We start from the raw sequence: 14,867 nt of genomic DNA, 5'->3' as shown, positions 1-14,867 counted from the left end.
AGATATAACATGTGCAGAGAGAGTTAGATTTGGGTGGGGTGTGTTCAAACTGAAATCTAAATTGCAGTGTAAAAATAATGTAGCCAGTATTTGCCCTGCACAGAAACAAAATAACCCACCCAAATCTAACTCTCTCTGCACATGTTATATCTGCCCCACCTGCACTGCACATGGTTTTGCCATTACAGAACAATTTTGCTGCTGCCATCAGGTCTGAAATAGGCCCATAGTCACAACAAGAGCTCTCCAGTACATTGCTTCAGAATCTAAAGGAGTATGTAAAGGATTTTAAAAGCAAACATGTCTCTATTTTTCTGTATAGCTACAAGGTAACTAAAGCCAAATAGATGCTTTTTTTATTTGACATACTGTAACATTTGAGTCTATGTAAATTATTTTCAGATATAATTGTTAAAATGTCATAGTAAGCAGCTCTGCCTTTTTTAACATGCCTTAACAACTACCAGTAGGATCTTCAACGTCAGCAATATTTGATGACCATTTAATAAATGGCAAAATTACCCATGAACGATACTGAAAAATAATTATGTAAAACTTGCTGTAAATATAAGGTAGGACTTGCAGTGGCTAATAAATGACGACATGTTGCATGTACAGAAGAACAAGTATGGGGATGTTATTTACAAGTAGAAGATAACTTAGTGTATTTTGTGACACATAGTTATTCAACAACACAGGGCAAAGCAACACTGATTTTTTCTGTCATTTGTATTACTGTGGGATATTTTTAACCTTCTTGCTATGGAAAATCATGAGCGCACTGTATTGAGGCTTTCAAATTGTTACCTGGAACATGTTCTTTATGTGTAATATAAGGTGGCTTTGTGAGGTGTATCATAATTAGATACAGGAAGTCAGGTGTAATTAATGAATAACAATCATTTATGATAAAAATGTAAATATTAAATAATACACTTAATTTCATTGACTGCTAAAAAAAAAGTCATAACACCTACCTCCCAGACCTGTTACATTGCTCCATAAGATAGTGGGAGACGAAGAGGCAGTGGTTGACAGGAAAGGGTGATGGGGAGAGGCAGTGGGTGATGGGGAGAAGGTGACAGGGAGAGTCAATAAGTGACAGCAAAGGGGTGATGGGAAGAGACAGTGGGTGATTGGGAGAAGTACAGAGTGATGGGGAGAGGGTGATGCCTTGGAGAGGCAGAGGGTGACAGAAGAGAGAGGGTGATGGGAAGATAGTAACACAGTGGAGAGGCAGAGGGTGAAGGGGAGAAAGCCACTGCCAGGGAGAAGCAAGGGTGACATAGAAAGGGAGACAGGGAGAGGCAGTGGGTGCTGCCAAGGAGAGGATAATAGACAGTGGGTGAGAGGGAGAGGGTGACAGGCACTGGGTTACAGGGAGAGAGTGAAGAGGAGGCAAAGAGTCACTGGGGAGGTAGAAGGTGACAGGGAGAGGCAGTTGGTGGCAAGACGAGACAGACAGGAGGCATCGTCACAGAGCAGAGGAGGTGGTGGTGAATGGGTGGGCATATTAAGCTGGGGAAAGTCTTGACTACATGTTTAAATTACAACATATGGTGAATCCTGAACCTTCTATATACTGTTTTGCATGCCACCTCCAAACATGGGATGGAAAGGCTGTGTTAAGTCACCTACAATCACCCTGCACAAGCCTTTGGTGGGTGAGCAATGATTTGGGATTGGTACAATGATTTGCTTAGCTATGGAAACAGTGCACAGATTGTTTACAGGTATTGGTAATAAATATTAAATAACTGTTGGACATTGCACAAATATGAAGATATGTAACTTGCACTAGAGCTGGAACTACACACAACTGTAATGAAAATTCATTTATTTCCTCTGAAGTTTTTACTGAAAACTCATTTCAGATTAAGTTAAATAAAGTGGTAATCACCTGTTAGAAAAAAAATATCAGCTGGTGTGAGGAGGATATGCCAGACATCCCTGGATCGTCCAGCCCCCTGCTCATACATTAGTATTTCTCTTATGATCTACTTAATAAAAAAATTGCTTTTTATTTATAATCAGTATTATTGAAAATTGTGAATGTTTCCCAATACCATATAATTATGTAAAGAGGTTCTGACTGATACGTAACAGATCCACTGAAGAACTATGGGGGTCATTCCGAGTTGTTCGCTCGCTAGCTGCTTTTAGCAGCCGTGCAAACGCTAAGCCACCACCCTCTGGGAGTGTTTTTTAGCTTAGCAGAAGTGCGAACGAAAGGATCGCTGCGCGGCAACAAAAAAAGATTGTGCAGTTTCTGAGCAGGTCCAGACCTACTCAGCGCTTGCGAACACTTCAGACTATTTAGTTCCTGTTTTGACGTCACGAACACACCCTGCGTTCGGCCAGCCACGCCTGCATTCCTGCGTTTGTATCTGACACGCCTGCGTTTTTCAACACACTCCCCGATAACGGTCAGTTACCTCCCAGAAACGCCCACTTCATGTCAATCACTCTGCGGCCAGCAGTGCGACTGAAAAGCTTCACTAGACCTTGTGTGAAACTACATCGGCCGTTGTGAAAATACGTCGTGCATTCGCATTGCGCCACATACGCATGCGCAGAAGTACCATTTTTTTGCCTAAACGCTGCGCTGCGACCGAAAACAGCTAGCAAACATCTCGGAATGACCCCCTATGCTATGTTCAACTTTAACTATTAAAAGGAATAGGCAGTATACCTACAGTATATTGATGTTAAACAGCAGTAATAAAATATGGTAGGGTAGCTTTAACAAACTATCACAGCATAGTGATGAGTATTACTGTTGGTCCCCTCTTCTCCAAGTCACCATCTTTCCAGTTACAAATTTGCCAGAGCTTTTGCTCTCTTGTGTTCTTGTGCCATGTTCACGAATACCACTGGGAAGATGTCACTGTGGAGGAGGAAGCAACTTGCCAGTGCAATGGAAGATGCAGGGGTCCCCTGCTCAGAAGACGGGGCACGCTGCACACAGGCCCCCTTGGGTGTTAATATGCACCTAAGCACTTTTAATACCTAAATGCCCTGCCTTGTTGGAATGGTAGTTATATTGTTCAGGTTTTTGATACCTGCGCAGTCACAATGCTCAGTATAACAGACAGTACAATAGGGATCATTCCGAGTTGATCGCATGTAGTAACTTTTTGCTGCTCATGCGAACAACTAGACACCACCTATGGGGGAGTGTATTTTAGCATAGCAGGGCTGCATTCGCTTGTGCAGCCCTGCTATGCTACAAAAGTTTCCTGCAAAACAAGAACTTACTTACCTTGTGTGACGGATTCAGCAATGAAGGTCCCATATTTGACATCAGACATCCGCCCTCCAAACGCCTGGACACGCCTGCGTTCGCCTCACAGCGCCCGTAAAATGGTGAGTTGATGCCCTGAAATGCCTCCCGCCTGTCAGTCTTCTTGCGATCACTACTGCGATCACTTTTTCCGCTGGCAGCACCGCTGCCCGGTGTCAGCTGTCACCGGGCAATGACACACATGCGCAATGCGTCCGCCTCGCATGCACATTTCTGACCCATTCGCACCACAGCAATGAACCAATGCATGCAATATTGCATCTATATTAGGCCACACGTAATTTGAGTGATCACACAGTATTATCTATGTTCATAGCAGTAGCATGCATGCAATGTAAACAAACCGATGTGTAGAGAAATTAATGCAAACTTGATGTCGTATCCAGTAATGAACAGTCTTGAGAGTAAAGAATGTCTCTACTCCGGATATATCAAGTGGCTTTTGCTAAAGGGACTTCCTTGCCCCCCAGTATGAGTCTGAGCAACTGTGCCCAGAAGCAGTTCTCTCTCAATGAATGGTTTCTGGTGGGGGTCGTGTTCTCGGAGGCCGGCATCCCAGCTTGCCAGGTGCAGCTAGCCATTTGAAGTCTGGACAATGCCTTGGATACCAGCAGCCCCCCCTACCCCCGCAACAAGTCACAAATACTGCTGCGCTCTAGGCAACTCCTTGCTTCCATTGTTGGAATGGTACCCTATATAACTCAGCCTCTTTTTCTAACTCCCTCTCTTATCAACCAGGGAAAGTTTCAAAATCCCCTCATTATCTCACAGCTCTCATTCACCCTACACATCCAAACTTCACAAACATTCACGCAGTCACTTAAGTTTAAGCTTAGCAGTCAATGAAATGTAATACAGCTGAAGCTATGTTTCTTGCACATGAAGAAACACAGGTCATTAAGCAACGCTGGTGATGTCAAACAAATGTATCCTCTACGCACTGTATCTTAATAATTACTGGGTAGTGTGCATTCATATTTATATTAGCTTTCTCTGATAACTTTATTGAAGGCAGTAGTCCTCCCCTTCAGCTCCTTACTCTGAGAGGACCCTTTTCTTTTGTGTAATACTTTTTGTTGTAGGTCCCTAGTTACACAGTAGCAGTGTTGGATTATTATTTCTGACTCATACTTGTATTGTGACACTGTAGATGGTACATTTTTTGTACAAATTGTTGTGTGTGCTGTACCCAACTTTGTTCATGTTTGTTGATAGATATAAAGGACGAACAAGTGAGAAGAGAGCAGGAAGCACATACTAGTGCTGCAGGTGTTGCCACCAGTCATGACAATTCAAGTCCTTCAATGTCATCTATCAAAGAAGCAATTTAATTTTACAGTGGTAAAGAAAAAAACATAAAAAGGCCAGGTAGCTGCAGAGAAACATGAAATTGGCAATATGCCATTCACCACACGAAATGGCAAGGAAAGACTCAGGTCTCTGCCTTTATTTCTAAGTGATGGTTCTGCAACTGTCAGTGAGACATCTTCTGCGTTTCATGGTGATGCAAGAACTTTTCACTCAGAGTGTAGAACAGGTATCAAAAAATGAAAACCACTATGGTAGTAGAACAAACTGTGCAAGGAACTTTTATGGGTTAGCTATGTGTGAGTCTAACATTTCTCACACTGTCTTCATAGAGATGACTCTGTCACATCCTTCCAACATTTTTGCACCATCTGCACATGTGGGGAACAGTACAAGTAAATATGGTGATGAGGACATAATAGAAATTGAGGATGATGTGTGGAAGTGGAACAGGATTAGGGAGATATATGTGTACTACTACTATCACAGACAAGATGAGGATGTCGATGATTTTTTTTTTGGAACTTAGTCACCAGTGACTGCAGTTCTTGCCAGTGATAAAAAGAAAGCCATTGTGATGCCTAAGCATAAAGCCAAAAAAGCCAACTCTTAAGTGTAGCATTATTTTTACATAAATCCTGACAATGTTTGTGAAAACATCTGCTCCATTTGTGAGGCCACAGTTAGTAGAAGAAGGGATGTAAGCCATCTAGGCTTCTCCTCCATGTTACATCATTTGCGGTGAGTTCATTAAATTATTTTACAAGATTATTATGTAATTAACACCCTTATCATCAACCTTCTCATTAGTGATCGGAGGTAGTCCTTCCAAAAAATTGTTTTGTGGAGGCCAAACAAAGCAAGCACTTCAGTCACAAAAGTTTCAGTCTCTGTCACGGAAGTGCTTGATTTGTTAAACTGTGCATGTCCTTTCTAATATCCATTATGGGTGGGGGGTGGCAGGTCACAAGAATAATTCCATCTTGCACGACTTTTCTTTTCTACCATTGCTGTGTGGCAACGTTTCATAGATGTGCTATAAACTGCAGCGAGTTTGTGCTGCTGCTCTGTCGGTTAGCCAGCTCGCTGCAGCCTTTGGCCTACAATGGATGAAAACAATATTGTGAGATGTGAGGTGGTCACAATTGACTGGAAATTACTGGAAATTAATGTTATTCAGGTTAATAATACTGTGCGAATAATAGCAATCATGCATCCTGTGATTTTAGCTGTGTTTATTATTATCTGTTTTACAAAAATACAGATTCAAAACACACTAAGGGGGTATTTGGCAAAACCAAATACAAATCCAAAACATGAGGGAAATACAGATCCACCACCAAAACCAAAACATGCGGGTCGGCATACACCTCTAGTTACAAGTATATCACAATGCCACATAAACTCACAAAAATAGTCCACAGCATAAAGGCACAGTAAAAGCATGAAATCAAGCACCAAGAAACCTAAATGACAAGTTTCCTTATTAAGAAGAACTACAGTACTCATAACATTTAATGTTTGCTATTAAAGTTTTTGGTCTCCATTATAGGCTTTCAGACCGTCTACCTATGTTCTTTAACTGGCAGGAAAATTGGCATTCATAGACATATTTCTCCCAACAATCATGCATTTATATTATGTATTTTCCACTTCTAATATTTTTTGGTGGTCCATTGAATAATGGTATTTGAAACTATGAAAATATTTCACATTTTAAGCATACTTGCCGACCTTCTGGCTGTCTCCCCCGGGAATAGCAGCCAGGTTGGTATTGCGGGGGAAGGGGGGTGGCGCAGCATATGGTGGCCATGTCGGTAGGCATGATGATGCAAAGGAGGAGGATTGGGGGCGTTACAGTGAAATTGCGCCATTGTGGCCATGCCCACACTATACAATGCCGAGATTACCAGCATTGTTGGGCAGGGGGCGGGACCATGATGACACAATTCCACGCAAATCACATCATCGGCTTCTTTGGTTTGGAGTGCAGGGTGGTTGTGTGCGGATGCGGGAGGGTGGCGGCAATCTGGAAGACTTGCCCACTCTCTTCCGGGGGGGGGGGGGGAGTTCCACCCGATTTTCAGGAGCCTCCTGGCTGATCCGGTTGCGTAAACCAGTATGATTTAAAAGCGTCAGATCTGCTATTGTATTAACTATGTATGATTATATCCAATAATACAAAGATTACAAAAAAGAATCTGTCACAAAAGGATACACAATTACAGAGTTTTATAGCTTAAGAAATCTAACAATTATTCTCTTCACATTTTGAGCATTTAACAGCTCTATATAGATTGTAATGGAGAAGGAGCTGCACAGGTCAAATGTATTCTAAAAATACAAGAATTTTATAGTTTTGGATGACATCACCTTGTATGTATTCTTAAACACTTGTAATACAGTATATCACAATGACTAGAGACACATATCCAGTAATCAGAGAATGTATAAGCAGTAGCGCTGAGTCTTTAATCCGCAATATCAGTGCTTCGGCGAATGATATCTGTGCTTAAACACCAGCAGGTTTTTTTCTAACTCATGTTATATTACTTAAAGGAGCCTATTTATGAAATTGGTCCAAAAAGTCAGATTTCCTATAGTGACTAATCTTTTATATTTGCCTAAAAAAGATTAGTGACTATAGGCAAATATATTACAAAAAACCCCAAAGCAACACGTGGGAACCTGAACAGTAATTACTGTAATATACTGTACACATATTCCGCAGCACTGTAAAGAGAAAATTTAGTACACATACACATATACATTTGCGACTGTTTTGGTTTGTAGAAAGAAACCAGAGCGCACACACAAAAACACTGAGAGAACATGCAAACTCCACACATAGGACCTTTGGTAATCAAACCCAAGGTCTCATTGCTGTAGTAATGGTAACCACTAGTCTAATATACCTTTAAGTCAGCTCTGAGCAGAAACTCACCACATCACCAACAAGTTGCACTGCACTGGAAGCATGGGATTTCAATTCAGATTTGATAATTTATGTACTAATGGATAAAAATGCTTAATATTACAAATAAAGCATTTATTCTTACATCCTCTGCCATCACTCTTCACTATTGCCATGCTGATATGGCAATAATCATCAGGACACAGAGTACTTAAATCACAGATATCTATCTTCTCATGATGCATAGGGGAGTGCTACTTACAGTAATACTCTGTGACATGGAAAATTAATGTGGGTGGGTGGAGGGGGGTGTTTATAAGCACACAGTCACGTTTCATTCTAGAATAGAATTTTTGAGAAGGTTTAGATAAAGTTTTCAGATTACAATATGTATTCTAACATACCATCACGCAAAATACAGTACCATTTCTATCTTATCATCTCTCAATACCTTACAGTATATGTGATTAAATAAAAATTTAATACTGTATAACATATTCACTCAGGGGGAATTCAATTAGCTCCGAAAAATGTTCACGTGGCAAAAATCAGACTTTACCGTTATTTTTTTAACACAATTTTTTCCAGGTATTTAATTTTTAACTTTGCAAAAAAGCTCAGTTTTTGCGCTAAAACACAGGATCCGAGATACTGTAAGTTGCTGGATCCATGCGTTTTCACAATCGTGGCAACGAAAACAGGTCAGTTATTGAGGGTATTTTTCTCCTGCCTCAGGTCAAGTGAAAAAAATCCCCAATACTGTCAGCTTTTGGAGCTATTTGAAAAACCCCTGGGGGATCAATTTACTGTGGCTAATTGAATTCCCCCTGAAATGAATATTTAAATAGTACACTTCATCATATCTTACCTCCTAACCGAATTAAATAGTAAAACAAATGTATGAATAATAAGGTCAATATAGCAATTTGGAACTTTGCAACCAGATATCACTGTTTTCAAAGGTAAGTCAACCAAAATAAACAAATCTACCAGGACAGTGGAATTCTTTATGTGTTCAGCTCCCCATTTAAAAAAAAAAGTATATATACAGTATATATATATATATATATATATATATTATTTTTTTTATATATATATATATATATATATATTTTTTTATATATATATATATATATATATATATATATATATATACTCTGTAGGTAAAAAAGCCAGATATAGAGTTCATATCACAACTATTTCAAAAGCAATGCAGTAGTTATCTTGTTGAGAAAACACTTTAGAGACAATTAAATTTGCCACATAATTTTCATCAGTTTACCAATGATAATATAACAGTGATGGCAATCTTAGTACTAATTAGTAACAATTAAAGCAATACTAATAACAGTAATCTACATAATATAACATTAAATAATATAGATAGATAGATAGATAGATAGATAGATAGATAGATAGATAGATAGATAGATAGATAGATAGATAGATAGATTATCTATCTACACTAGCTATCTTAAAACAAACACACTTGGTTATTCATAGCTGTACAGTACTATCAGTGTATACCTATACTTTGTGGAGCAAAGATGATAATAACTTAGTACAGGTTGAGTATCCCATATCCAAATATTCCGAAATACGGAATATTCCGAAATACGGAATTTTTTGAGTGAGAGTGAGATAGTGAAACCTTTGTTTTTTGATGGCTCAATGTACACAAACTTTGTTTAATACACAAAGTTATTAATAATATTGTATTAAATGACCTTCAGGCTGTGTATATAAGGTGTATATGAAACAAATGAATTGTGTGAATGTAGACACACTTTGTTTAATGCACAAAGTTATAAAAAATATTGGCTAAAATTACTTTCAGGCTGTGTGTATAAGGTGTATATGTAACATAAATGCATTCTGTGCTTAGATTTAGGTCCCATCACCATGATATCTCATTATGGTATCTAATTATTCCAAAATACGGAAAAATCCGATATCCAAAATACCTCTGGTCCCAAGCATTTTGGATAAGGGATACTCAACCTGTATAATATAGTCTATACATTGGTATGATATACCCTACCCTATGGTACTATCCTGGCACCTGACATTACAGAAAGGTTCTGTAAATCTGACATCTGTAAATAGGATCAGCACTTGTGCTCTGGAGTGTGAAACTCATTGGTCCTGGAGTGCATGCCAGGATAGAGCCAAGCATCTCTCCCAGAGACATAAAAAAAGAATCATGCTAGCAAATTATAAAAAAAGGGCAGACAGTGTGTTCAGCAGGTACTTACCTCCAGCTCTGCCATGCTCATTTGATTGTGGTGTGAATGTGGCAGGTTAGCCTCCAGGAGTCTGAATAGTCTGGGTTATCTCCCTGTGATAAACTGAAAAGCTGTGTATTTCCCTCAGCACATGGAGATGGCACAGCTGGCTGCTCTCTGCTCCCCCCTCATCTGCCCATGCAGACAGCCCTGTATCTAACTGCTAAAGTCAGACACATCTATTCCTCGCTGAGCTGCAGGAGCGGTATCATCACACAGGTGGATTATTGTATTAGTATATTATTATTGACATTTGCCATCTTATAAATTTGACGTAATTAAAAAGGACAATTGCAATATTTAATTTTGGCATTAACAGTCTTCCAATTACATTTTGTCTTGATGCTACATCCTGCAAATGAATTGAGTATTTACAGTATAGTGATTTTATACCAGACATAAAAATAATGATTTAATCATCTCACTTTATATGGTTGCGCTTATTATTTACATATTATTTCTATAAGGTTTTTTACTGTAAGACCTATTTTGAGAGAACAGCTGAAAGGAAAAAAATAGTTGAGGTATTAAAATAAGGTCTTACCGTTTAGCTGTGCCAGTCGAAGGGGAAAATGAGATTGGGGCAATGGTTCAGGCATTGTAGAGTGGCAAAGTTCCTATGTAAAGTCTTTGGGAGAAGCATGCGTGGGCAATGTAAACATTTGCTCTACTGCTAGACCCAAAATATCCACTTTATTTGTTTACCTTGTGAAGGGAATCATTGCACTTTCTACATAAGGCACTCAGTTCAGTGTCAGACTTGGTACTATTTGGTGGCAAGTTCTTGATACCTGCAGAAGATTTTCAAAAAGTTCTACCCAGGGCCATCTTAACAGCAGTGTATACCCCTGGGCAAAGCAATGCATTGGGGCTCCTACCCATTTTCCAGTGGTAGGGGTGGGGGGTGCTATCTGTGGCAGCTATGATGTCATGCGGGCGGTAGGGGGTGTTCTATCTTCCACTCAGCATGTAGGACCTGGAGCAGTAATTTCTGCTAATTACTCCGTTACTGCACAGATGGTGGAAGAGAACACTAACCTGTTGAAGGGGCATTGGGCTGAATGATGGGTACATGACTTACAGGTTGGTAGTGGGTGTTTAATATGCAGGGGAAGGGTGGATAGTGGAGTGGGCTTAATATTCACCATTTTCTGGTGGGAGGGCAGCTTGCTTGACTGCAGATATCCCCAGTTCCTGGAAATAGATTTCTTAGTTTTCAGTGAGATTCGCAGTCACTGACTTTTTCTATCTGTGATTGGTTCTACCCATGCCAATGTTTCAAATTTGCCTTTCATTCAAATACCAAATGAAATGTTATGCGAGGGTGACATTATTAAAATTATATATGGCACTAACATTTAAACACTAGCCCAAATGTATTTTGCCTTAAAAGTAATAAAGTGGAGACAGATAAATAGTGATAAATGATTAGCCAATCAGCTCCTAACTCTCATTTTTCAAACACAGCCTGTAACATGGCAGCTGGGAAGCTGATTGGCTGGTCATTTATCCCTCTTAGCTGTCTCCACTTTATCAATTTTAAGGTATAATACATTTGAGCCACTATCTGAAATCAAACGGAAAGATAGAGAAATCCTTTGCTTGAATAATTCTCACTGTTATGAACTCAACAACAAGATCATTGAACAAACGAAGAGCGCATTTTCCAGTCTCAACACAGTTGTGACTGAAGATGAGAGTGGACGTGTGCTATCCAGTTGAATTTGTCCACACGATCGAGATGAGTGAAAAAATGTGCAGTCGTGATGCTCATAAGGAACCTGGACATGATGTAAGATTTTGTCAATGGCACACGTACTGTATGGTCGTAAAGTCTCTCTTCCAAAATACAATTTTGTGTGGAGAACATAAGAGGTAGTTGCACACCTTGCCACGCATTCTGCTGACCCCAAGTTACACTTTTCCTTTTACAATCAAACAAATTAAATTTCCGATCATATCATTGTCATCTTTGCGATGACAATGAATAAAACTTTAGGACAGACAATTGCCGAAGTCGGAATATATCTGCTAGAACCAGTCTTCTCATATTGTGTGCTCTACGTTGCCCTATCTCAATCAAGATCAAAAGTGCCTGGATGACTTGCTGCAAATGAATGGATTCAAAATGTTATCAGTGAATGAATTTGTAATTTGAAGCCTGTGAATGAATTTGTAATATTTTTTTTGTCAATCAAATAAAGTTTACATTTGTTGCTTGATATTAGTTTATTCTTTTAAAAAAACTGTTGATTTTGACGGGTTTTCAGTAGTAAAGTATTATTTAAGAAACTTTTTGGGAACGCTAGCGCTATTTGTATAAGACCCCTAGAGCTGCTGAGGTTTTTTTTGCCAATAACAGGCCCCCGCTGGTCCCTTAGTGCATGACACGTACACCGGATAGTCGGTAGGAAGTGCTGTGAAGTCCTGGCCACCTGACAACAGCCGGGACCTGTTGGAGGAATGAGCCGCTACTGGAAAAGATCTTCTAAAGTGACAGACTCTGAGATTTTTAATGAATAATGCTGTCTTGAAAAGAGAACAATGGAACATATTATTATTCTTCAGAGACTTGGGTAACTGGAGAAGGAAGGCTACCGGGTTTATCTGCTTGATGATCCAAAATGAACCAATGTATGGGAGTCCCAATTTCTGAGAAGGCTGGTGAATTTTAATATTCAAGGTGGGCAGCCACACCATGTCACCTACTGTAAATGTACATGGTCATCTATGTTTATCTGAAATTTTGTTTGAGCAGAATGAGGCCTTGCAGAGAGCTTAATGCACCCGTTTCCAGATCCTTCGGAGATGAGACACAGGACTGGAAAAAGATGATACCTGAATACACAAATGGTGACACAGAAGAAGATTAATGACAGGAATTGTTGTAGGCAAACTCCACCAGCGGTAGCTGTTCTACCCAGTCATTATGACATTTCCACACATAACATTGATGATTTTGCTCCAGAGACTGATTCACACACTCTACCTGTCCATTAGATTGTGGTTGATAACCTGAGGAAAGGCTGAGCTTAATACCCAATTTTGAAAAGAAAGATCACCAGAAGTGAGTGATTGTTATGTGTGCAGCGGCTGCAAATCTGTCAGTTCTGCTTTCTGCATTGATTAATACCTGGATCCGGCTGCTCCCTTCTGTTGTTCTTGTTTCCTAGCAACGGATCACCTGGACCTCATTACCTGCAACTTCAGCCTGACTATCATGTGATTGGTCTGTCTCCCTTTAACTAGGGAGTATCCACATACCACTGTGCCAGTGATAGAGTTCAGTATCAGAGAGAGTCAGGTTCTAGTCTGGACTCCTTAGAGCCTGTTCCTGTGTGCTCAGCACGTGCCCATTGCACGCTGTGCAAGTTCGCAGTCTCCTGTGTCCTGGTAACTGGTCCCAGTATTCCTGCCAGTCCTGCACCCAGTTCATCTTGGACCTGTATCTACTGCAATTATATATCCAGTGTGTCCTTTTGCTTTGGAGTCCCTGCTTCAAGATATCTGTGCACCATTCCAGCCAGTCTTGCACCTTGCCTCAGTAATCCTGCACCTGTCCAGTTTTGCAAACAGCAGTCTAATCACTCAGACCTTTCTGCACATTCATCCCCATTCAGTACCTGCAATTCTGTATCCAGACTCCAAACAAACTCCTGTGAATCCTGCCAAATTCCAGCTCTGCTATCCAGAACTTTCAGCCTGCAAGTTTTAAGTTACCTCTGTGTCCCAGTTCAGCTCTCATCAAACCTCTGCCATTAGCCTTGCTGTGTCAGTTACTCTGCAATTAACCCCTGCCTTACCAGCTACATTTCTCCAGGTAAATGATCCTGCTTATACCTTGTGGACTCCTGTGCAGATACCAGATGACCCAGGCAGAGGGCCGCGACCTGCACATCAGGGGCAGCGAAGCCCAAATCCCCTTGAGGGTTTCCCTGGTGAACACCCCCCGATATGTTAGACTCCGCGCCTCTGCTCTGGGTCGTGCCAACCACCTGGTGTTTGCTTCCAGAATACAGGTGCTTCCAAACACCATAACAGTGATGAACTGAGTACTTTGATCAGAGACAATGGGGGTGATTCCGAGCTGTTCGCTCGTTAGCTGCTTTTAGCAGCATTGCACACGCTAAGCCTATGCCTACTGGGAGTGTATCTTAGCTTAGCAGATTTGCTAACGAAGGGTTCGCTAATTTTCTCGTAACGATTGCCCCACAGTTTCTGAGTAGCTCCAAACTTACTCAGCCATTGCGACTAGCTCAGTCCTTTTTGTTCCTGGTTTGACGTCACAAACACACCCAGCGTTTGCCCTACCACTCCTTCGTTTCTCCAGCCACTCCTGCATTTTGCAACTCGAACGCCTGCATTTTTTCGCACACTCCAATAAAAAGGCCAGTTTCCGCCCAGAAACACCCACTTCCTGTCAATCACACTACGATCAGCAGAGCGATGAAAAAACTTTGTTACGCTGCGAGTAAATTACCAAACTTTTGTGCTAATTTACTTGGCGCAGGCGCACTGCGTACATTGCGCATGCGCAGTTTGCGACTAATCGCTCCGTAGCGAAAAAAAATAACGAGCGAACAACTCGGAATCACCCCCAATATCTTGAGGCAATCCATGTAACTTGAAAACATGCTGGATAAACAATGCCGACAGCTGTCTAGACTGGGTAGTTTAGCCAGACTGATGAAATTGGCCATTTTGCTGAACCGATCTACTATTACCCAAATAGTAGTACATTTGGAAGATACAGGAAGGTCTATGATAAAATCCATGGAGATATGTGACCACGGCTTGCAAGGCACAGGTAATTGTAGCAGATTCCTGGAGGCAGAAATAAAGGTCTTCTTCAAAATTTCAAAAGCCTAGAGGTGTCAGCTACCTTCTTGGTTAGCTCTACGATTGGGGCAACTATTGTAAAAAAAAAAAGAGTGAATAAATATGCGATAGTACTTAGCAAAGCCCAGGAATGACTGGATGGCCTTTAAATTAGTGGGATGAACCAAGTCAATAGTTGCTTGTAGCTTACTAGGGTCCATAGAGAAGCCTTTGGGAG

This window comes from Pseudophryne corroboree, chromosome 1 (genome assembly GCF_028390025.1).
Source record: "Pseudophryne corroboree isolate aPseCor3 chromosome 1, aPseCor3.hap2, whole genome shotgun sequence".
NCBI classification, from domain to species: domain Eukaryota; kingdom Metazoa; phylum Chordata; class Amphibia; order Anura; family Myobatrachidae; genus Pseudophryne; species Pseudophryne corroboree.
This window is presented reverse-complemented; position numbering follows the sequence as displayed.